Source organism: Pan troglodytes, chromosome 17 (assembly GCF_028858775.2).
Source record: "Pan troglodytes isolate AG18354 chromosome 17, NHGRI_mPanTro3-v2.0_pri, whole genome shotgun sequence".
In the NCBI taxonomy this organism is placed as follows: domain Eukaryota; kingdom Metazoa; phylum Chordata; class Mammalia; order Primates; family Hominidae; genus Pan; species Pan troglodytes.
Genome location: NC_072415.2, coordinates 49,902,911 through 49,910,929, shown reverse-complemented (window position 1 = coordinate 49,910,929; position 8,019 = coordinate 49,902,911). Strand labels below are relative to the sequence as shown.

Genomic DNA, 8,019 nt, shown 5'->3' with positions numbered 1-8,019 from the left:
AAATCCCTGCAGAGTACAATGATAGAGACATAATGCGTCTGCATACACATGCAAGATAGTTTGAATTTAATGCATTTCATATCATTAAATTTAACATTTCATGTATTATATTTCCTCTTAGAATACACTTGCATACATCCATATCCATATAGATATATGCACGCACACACACAAAATCCCATTATGTAGATCAATTTACTTGATCACAATGTTCATATCCATAAAGCAGTGAACTTCCCAAATCAGATGCATACATAAAAGCATTGATGCATAAAATTTCCATCTTGCAAGTACAGAGAAAGTTCTAGTAGGCATTTAGTGCCATGACAGGTCACTTAGGTTACAACTAGCTATATAGGACATGCTAATAAGATTTAAACTTCTTTGTCTGTTGCTGAAGAGGGGGAAAGAGCAGAGGGGTGAGACCTTCCTATCTTTGAAGATATCAAAGAAAATTAAAAACAACCACCTTCCCTCTGATCCCTGTGGCTGAATGTTTCTGAGCAGCATAAATTAGATACACACAAAAAGAATATATTTTTAGGGTGACAATGTGAGCTTTTAATACACTCTCTACTGATCATAGCATAAGTGAAATGGATTAAACATAATTTGATGGAGTGTCTGTAAAGAATTATTTCCATAGTCATACTTGATATGACTCTTCATCTAAAGTAAACCCCACCGAGATTAATATTTAAAATGGAAAGCTAAAACTCAAAGTGCCATATGACAACACTTAAGTGAAAATTTATTAGACTTGTCATTTCTGTTAATTATTGTCATTTCAGCTAATTAATAGCCATTCCTGTTGGTTATTAGACGTGTCGTTTCCCCTTCTGAGCTGCCATCTACAGTTGCTGATTCTGGTTTCATCGCATACCCTCAGGCAATGTGTCAGTGGCAACCCAGTGGATCCTCACACCAGAAGAACTATTCTTCATTCTGCCAAAAGACAGAAAGATTAGCAAAGAAATCATTAATAATGCTTGTCCTTACTTTCTAAGGTGGGAGTAAAGTGGCATTATTTTGTTATAAACGAAAACAAAAGAAGCAAAAGGGATTGTCTATGGGCTAGAGGTAATCTATGAGGAGTTTGTCTACAGCTTAATTAAACTCCAGAAATCTCATGAACTCAGCAACGTTCATTTCCCCAGGGTCTTGCAATCTATAGTGGACAACAGACTGAGAGGTGTTGGCTGAAGAGTAGCTTAGGAACAGCAACATGAGGATGATTATCTTTGAAAAATTCTCCTTGTCTGAAATTCTCTCCGTGGATCTTGGAGCACTGGGTGTATGTGTGTGTATGCATATTATTTTCCCTCCAGGGAGTCCTGAAGTATAATCTGATGATGATAATAAAGAGCTTAATCTAGGAATTCTATCAATAAAATGCATTTCAGGTATCACAAGAAAGAAAACAAGGAATGCAGATGTTATATTTAAAAGAAATATCAATACACTTAAGCATCCCTAAGCAAGGAATATGGACACCAGATTTCGTTATCTTTAGGGTTTGATTGGGAATCACGGCATGGTCCACATGAATAAAACAGGCTGTGATAATCATAAAGAATATTTATGGCAACATTATTGGATAGCTGGATAAATGCCTTCTCATTATATTTTGGTTTTATATGTAATTAAAATAAAATAGAAAATTGAAAAATTGTTTTGGAATCTATTTAGTAGAAATAACCAAATTCATCAAATAAATTACTTTTTCTGGAGAAAAACCTCCAGGATAATCAAAATACTCTATTATTTACTTACTTCAATTTGTCACTTTAGCCTCAGAATCCCACCCTTTCTCCAAAGGCCTTCAAAGTTCATAACTAAGTCATTTTCAAATAAACCCATTCACACTAATATCATTGGCTTTTCCTCCATATATTGGTTTAAAGCAGTCATTCTGAATCCCTTTGAAATGTCTATTCTGTGTTAGTGAGGTGCTGTATTCTGGTCAAGAGTTATTATTCATAGTCAAAGTTCAAGATCATCTACCACACCTAATGCAACAAAGAGAAGGGAGGGCAAGAGAGTGTCTACAATCTGGCATAGTCTAAGATACACACCAAGGTTCTAAATACATGCATGACATTGTTGGCCTTTATAAGATGCTTCTTAGAGGCAGTAGCAGTAGAACAAAACTGAAGTTCCTGTAGCCTAGAAAACAAATCCAAGTATTCATTGGTCTGAAACTAGACACTTCAGAAAGTATCTTGTCCAACTTAATATCTCGACCACTACTGTCAGCTTAGCAGCTGAAATGTCTTATAGAAGTCTAACAAGTAGATAGGATTTTGTTCATTGAACAGTTGAAGTTGGTCTATGTTTCATACCCCTAGACTGTCAGAACTTAAGTGTTGAGTTGGACACACCATCAACCTGTGCCTTCTGTGAGGTTAGGAAACCAACGGCAATCTAAAAGGATTATGTTAGACTTCAGAATCGGATTTCTAGGGTCTGAAACAAATAAATCAAATGCTGATAAATGAAAGAACATACACTATAGATGGTAGAACCTAGTCAATTAGTGATGAAATCAACAATTTACACCTAAATTACAAGTTGGTGTGATCATTATAGTACACAAATTTTCTGTTCTGCTCTGTATGGATAAAACAAAGGGAATGGAAAAGGATGCGAAATGATTCCCAATCTCTTTCAAATATAATTTTTAGATGCATTGAGGCCTGCTTTCTAATCTGTCTCAAGAAACCAGAATAAATATCATGGCAAAAGTGGGAGAAATTTCTCTCTATATGAAAATAGCCACTAGACACAATTGAGTTGTTTGTTACCTGTGCAGTTTCCCCCTCAAGCCTGAGAAGTTTGTTTCTATTTTCCTACCAAAAACTGGCAATAGGATACAGGTGTTTGCCTGGAGCAACCGTGGGACAAATTGGAAAGGGAATAGAAAAATAGCCTACTGCACGTGAGTGTGCATGTGTGTTTCACTACAATCAATCACATTTTCTTTGGCGTTGCTTCATTTATGGATTATTGCAAAAACACAGGAAGAATGTGAAAAGATAATATTGTAAAGCCACAGGAATGAAATTGGTGGGAGGAACCCATTTCTTACTGTGTTCCCAAGCACTTCTGCACTCAGAATCCCAGCATTGTTTATACCAGCATTCTATATGAGAAAGCTAATCAAATGACACTCAGGAAAATTGACTTGCGCTTTCAATCCAGTTTTAGATCTCTAGTGTACTTATTTCAAATGGCATTTGTTATTCTCTGCATATCCTTAGGAACATGCCCTGTCAAGAAATGCCATACAACTTCAAACCATGTTTTTTCCCACCTCTATAACTTTTTATGTATTCCCTTTTTTCATTTTATTACAGCATAACATCTAAAAAATGAAATAAAGATTATAGGCAAAGCTTCAGGACCTTGAGTTCTATGCCTTGCCCTGAATATAAAACTGTGTTGATAGGAACCACTGTTATACCTCTGTAAATTGCTCAAATCTCCCCACTGACCATTGCTGTAATTATTTCTGCTCGGAAATAAAAGGTTTGATGGGCAGAAAGACTATTTTTTATGTCCATTTTTTTCTTCTATTTACCTGAAGTGCATATTTCCACTTGGTGGTGGATTCTGGAGATATAATTTATACATATATCTGAGAGGCAAGTAATCAAACAAAAATAAAGAGAAAAAAACAATCAATTTCTATAAATTTTTAAGTTAATAGGGAGAATTTTCCCTACTTCATCATATTTTAATGATATCAGATTCGTTAGGTTAATTGTTCTTTCTGAAGTTGTGTAATATAGGGAATGGTTGGGGAAGGGAAGAAGTGAGGGAGGGAGGAAGGAAGGGACAAAAGAGAGAGAGAAGGAAAGCTCAAAGTAGAAGTGAAATTTTACAGAGACAAAAAACCTTCATCCAAAAATTTCTGCATTAATACAAAAGATGCTATGGTCAGCTGACCTTAAAGGCATTGAGTTTGTGATACTTTAAAAAAAAAAAAACTGTAGTTCATTTCCTATGTATTCCAAATATCTATGTCCCATACTTTCTCCATTCTTTTGCCTCTGCTATAACTTTTCAATATGACTCTCACTCTTCTCCTCTGGCTCAAAGCTAATGTAGGACTGATTAGTTCCTGCGTTCACTTTGAACACATTCTTCCCCTCTGAACATACCCTGTGACTTGATTTTTCTCTACAATTTATGGAAGAACAGCAAGTATGACAAAATGAGACCATGGGCCATTGTTGAGGGGTGGGGAAGTGGTGTATGTAGGGAAGAGAGGAGATATGAGTTCTGTCTCTCACAGATACCTACTGTGTTGCTTTCCTCCTCTGTCCATTGTAAGTCAGACTCAGTCATCCCTAAGGACTATTTTGTGGATCAAAATAAGTCACAAATCACTCCCCTTTAAGTAAGAAGGTACTCAAAAAGTATTAGGGAAGATTAATTTTCATTTATAACAAAATTAAAGTCATGACTAATAGTAAATCAGGACAAAAGGATGAAATAGAGAAATAAAGTTAGAGAGTATCAAAAATTGTTTATTTGTTGGGGTTGGGATCATTGTTTTATTGTGTGGTTGTATAAACTGTTAGCTCATACACTTTTCCAAAGGCTCAAAAGTCAAAAGCCTTTTGTTTTTGATCTTTTTTATTTCTCTTTCTCTCTGTGTGTGTCCCTGTCTCAGTCTCTCTCTCTCTCTCTCTGTTAGTTCTTCTTACTTTGTTTCTTTCCTTTCTTCCTCTGCTCCTTAATTTCTTTTCTTTTCCTTTATTTCAGCTGGGTTTAAGGAGCCCCGTTAAAGCCTGGTGACCTCAGAATACCTTTCCTGGAAAGAAGACCCCTCTGAGTATGGAGGTCCCACACTAATGAGACCCAGGCTACAGTGTGGAAAGTGCTTGCTCCAGCATCCAATTCTCAGGGGATTGTAGGAATGAAAGTTTGTCGCAATCTTTCCTGTTTTGTAAAGAAAATATGAATGGAAAGATGCTAACTGTGGTCCCAGAGGATGTGTTTGCCCTGGACCTGAGAATACATTGATTTTCTTTGTTTGTTCAGTTTCTGAGGAAATTCTATACCTTGCACTCATGTCTTACATTGATGTATATGACCGCAAAGTCTTTTAGACTGTGTCCACGTATGCCAGTTTAGCTAGTGGAGATGAAAAAAAAAAGACTCAGCTACTTCTTAGGATCACTGGATTTAGAGGCCATTCTACCCACTTACAGATGAGGAAACTAAGGCTGTGAGAAGCGAGGCAACTTACACAAAGCCACAGACCTAGTTGGAGGCAGAAATGACACTAGAATCTTTCTGTCCACAGACCAGAATGAGTAACACTGTAGTTATGAAAGTGAACTCATCTCACTGGATGTACGCTTCAGATTAATCCCTTAACAGGCATTTATGGAACATCATTTATTACCAGTGAGAGAACCCTAGGCTCATTAGTCCAACAGAATGGCCCAGTTCAAACTTACTATGGTTATGCAAAGTCACCCCTGGTTTTAGGAAACCAAGAATGTTTTTGCAATGACCAGAGCTCTAAAAAGCATCCAAGATAAAAGCAAAAATGCTTGAAAGGAGGAAAATGGTGAAATGGAAATCGTTAGTGTGAAATGCAGAAAGAGTACCTGCCAGCACACTGATTTCCCCATGCTTTAGTTGACTTCAGGTTTAAGAATTGTTTTTGATATGCATATCACTGCTTCTTGTTCGAGTTAATTTGTTTAAACATTCATGAAAGAGAAGGTTTTTTAATAGAAATGTGCCAAATGTTTTTTTCAATTACAGACAAACTAGGGTGTTTGCTGATCCATGAACAACGTGAATATTCAGTTGTGGAGAGTTTTACTGCCTAGTAACAAAGTTTTTATTTTTACCCTCTCTGTTAAATGCCAGAATCTGTAAGGAAAATGATAGAACACCGCTTTAGCATCAGCTTCCTCACAAATGATTTGTTTTGAATAAGGCAGTGGTTTGACAGTAGCTTTGTCGGGATTGAAAACAAAAACAAACTATGTATAGGCAAGAAGCAGTAGAGGAAATGACGCTGTGGGCTGAAAAAATCAGTGAGGATGCAGCAAGACCATCAAGAGCATAGGTGAGACTACGTTCTTTTTATAATCCAATAGGTTGAGGGCAGTGTTGTGTGAAATTGGGTCAGAGACTCCAGGGAAGTTTGTCTTCAGAGGCATCCCAGCTGACCTTCCAAAAACAGTCTGGCTTAAAAGTGACAGTGGTGTGGAGAGCCAAAAAGGGTCAGGAGAGAAGGAAGAGGCTCTATGAGAAGGTGGAGCAGAAACTGTCCCATTTCTGTTTTGCTCGTATCTTGTCCCAGCCCTAACAGAGTCTCTGGCAAATAGTATAAGCCTAATAGATCTTCTTGAATTAAAAATGAATGAATACAGGCAATAGACAATAGGAGAATTCCTAAGCAGACTAGCATTTACACGTAGGAAAAGTCAGTTTCAAATAACCTGTCCCAGTTAGGAAGTTTGTGGTTCACAAACAGGATTCTTCTCTAAGAAAGTAAACAAGAGATTTTCCTAGTGAAACTAGGGCATAGTGTTATGAGAATTTCATTTTTACAGGCAGAATGGATTATTACTGTGATGTACTTTGTTGTGAACATCCAAGATCTTAAGCTACTGACTTTAAGCTTTCTGTATTCCCTCAACCCAAAAACTGGATCAATTCCAGAGACTGAGATGAAGCAGATGGGGAAATTGACCCCAATACAAAGCTACAAAAGAACTAAAAGCCAGGGAACAATGTAGTCATGTGCCACCGCATAGCAACATATATGCTGGTGGTCCCATATGATTATAATACCATATTGTTACTGTAACTTTTCCATGTTTTAGATACACAAATACTTACCACTGTGTTACAATTCCCTACATTATTCAGCACAGTAATATGCTGAGCAGGTTTTGTAGCCTAGGCTATACCGTACAGCCTAGGTGTGCAATAGGATATGCCATTGAGATTTGCTTAGGTATACTCTCTAAGGTTGGCACAATGACAAAAATCACCTGCGGCATTTCTCAGAACTTGTTCCTGTCATTAGGCAACACACATAACTGTAACACAAATAGTTTCAATCGCTGTTTATGGAATTTGGGACAGAAAGGAAAACCACTGACAGATATTTTTTTCAAATTATCACTACAGAAAGGTAGCTGTCACCCCCTGTCAGAACCATGAAGGAGTGGCCCCACTCCAAATTCCTTCCGTCTGGGAATACTGGTGGATTTTATTGACTAGAAAAAAAACTATTGTCAAGTTAAGCCTGATCACCACACTTCATGAAACTCTGTTCTCCACAACCACAGCCACTCTCTGGATACAGGTGTCCCTGAGACTGGTAGCATTTAAGTCCATACCACTGAAGTCTCTGCAATCAGCAGAGAAGGCTTGGCTTTCGTTAGCTGCCCACCTCTAGTGTTGCACCATCACTGCTTCCTTTATCTAGTTGACTGTTGATTGGCAGAACTTGCAAAAGATATTCCTTCCTTTTGTCCTTAGGGAAAAAGAATAACGTTTCGTGTTATATGCTTTATTTCCAGGATATCAGGCAAGAACCCCTTCTCTCCTTCTTCAGGTTTTTCATGAAGCAGCCTCGGAATTTCAGTCTTTTATTGAAGACTAGATTAAAGAAGAGGGCATTGGTATGTGTATTTTCTGATGTAGAATATGCCAGATGAGAATAACACTATAGGTGCTCATAGATGCAATGAATTTATTTGAAGTCTAGGTCAAGCTCCTTAGGAGATTGACGGCAGATGAAGCTAGGATGATGCACATAGATTGTTCATACTGAGGTCACTCTGGACAATATTCAGACAAATTGAAATACGGATTGTCTCATCTGCTAAACCTTAGCAACCAGTGAAGTTGTGATCCATGGAGACTGCCATTCCTAGGTTAGAAATAATGTTGAATGATGGAATAGCATGTGGAGTGATGATAGTGGTTCCTGACTGATAACACATAAGCAATCACCAATTCTAGTGATAAGGCTGA

The 8,019-nt window shown here is 37.4% G+C and overlaps 1 long non-coding RNA gene across 1 annotated transcript in view; it reads right to left on the bottom strand.

The window, feature by feature from the left end:
• Positions 1–723: 723 nt before the first annotated feature.
• Positions 724–8,019, bottom strand: part of LOC134808673 (uncharacterized) — a 33,023-nt gene continuing 25,727 nt past the window's right edge. The window contains exon 4 of the long non-coding RNA XR_010152099.1: positions 724–945. This is a non-coding gene — a long non-coding RNA (uncharacterized LOC134808673). The remainder of the gene's footprint in view (positions 946–8,019) is intronic.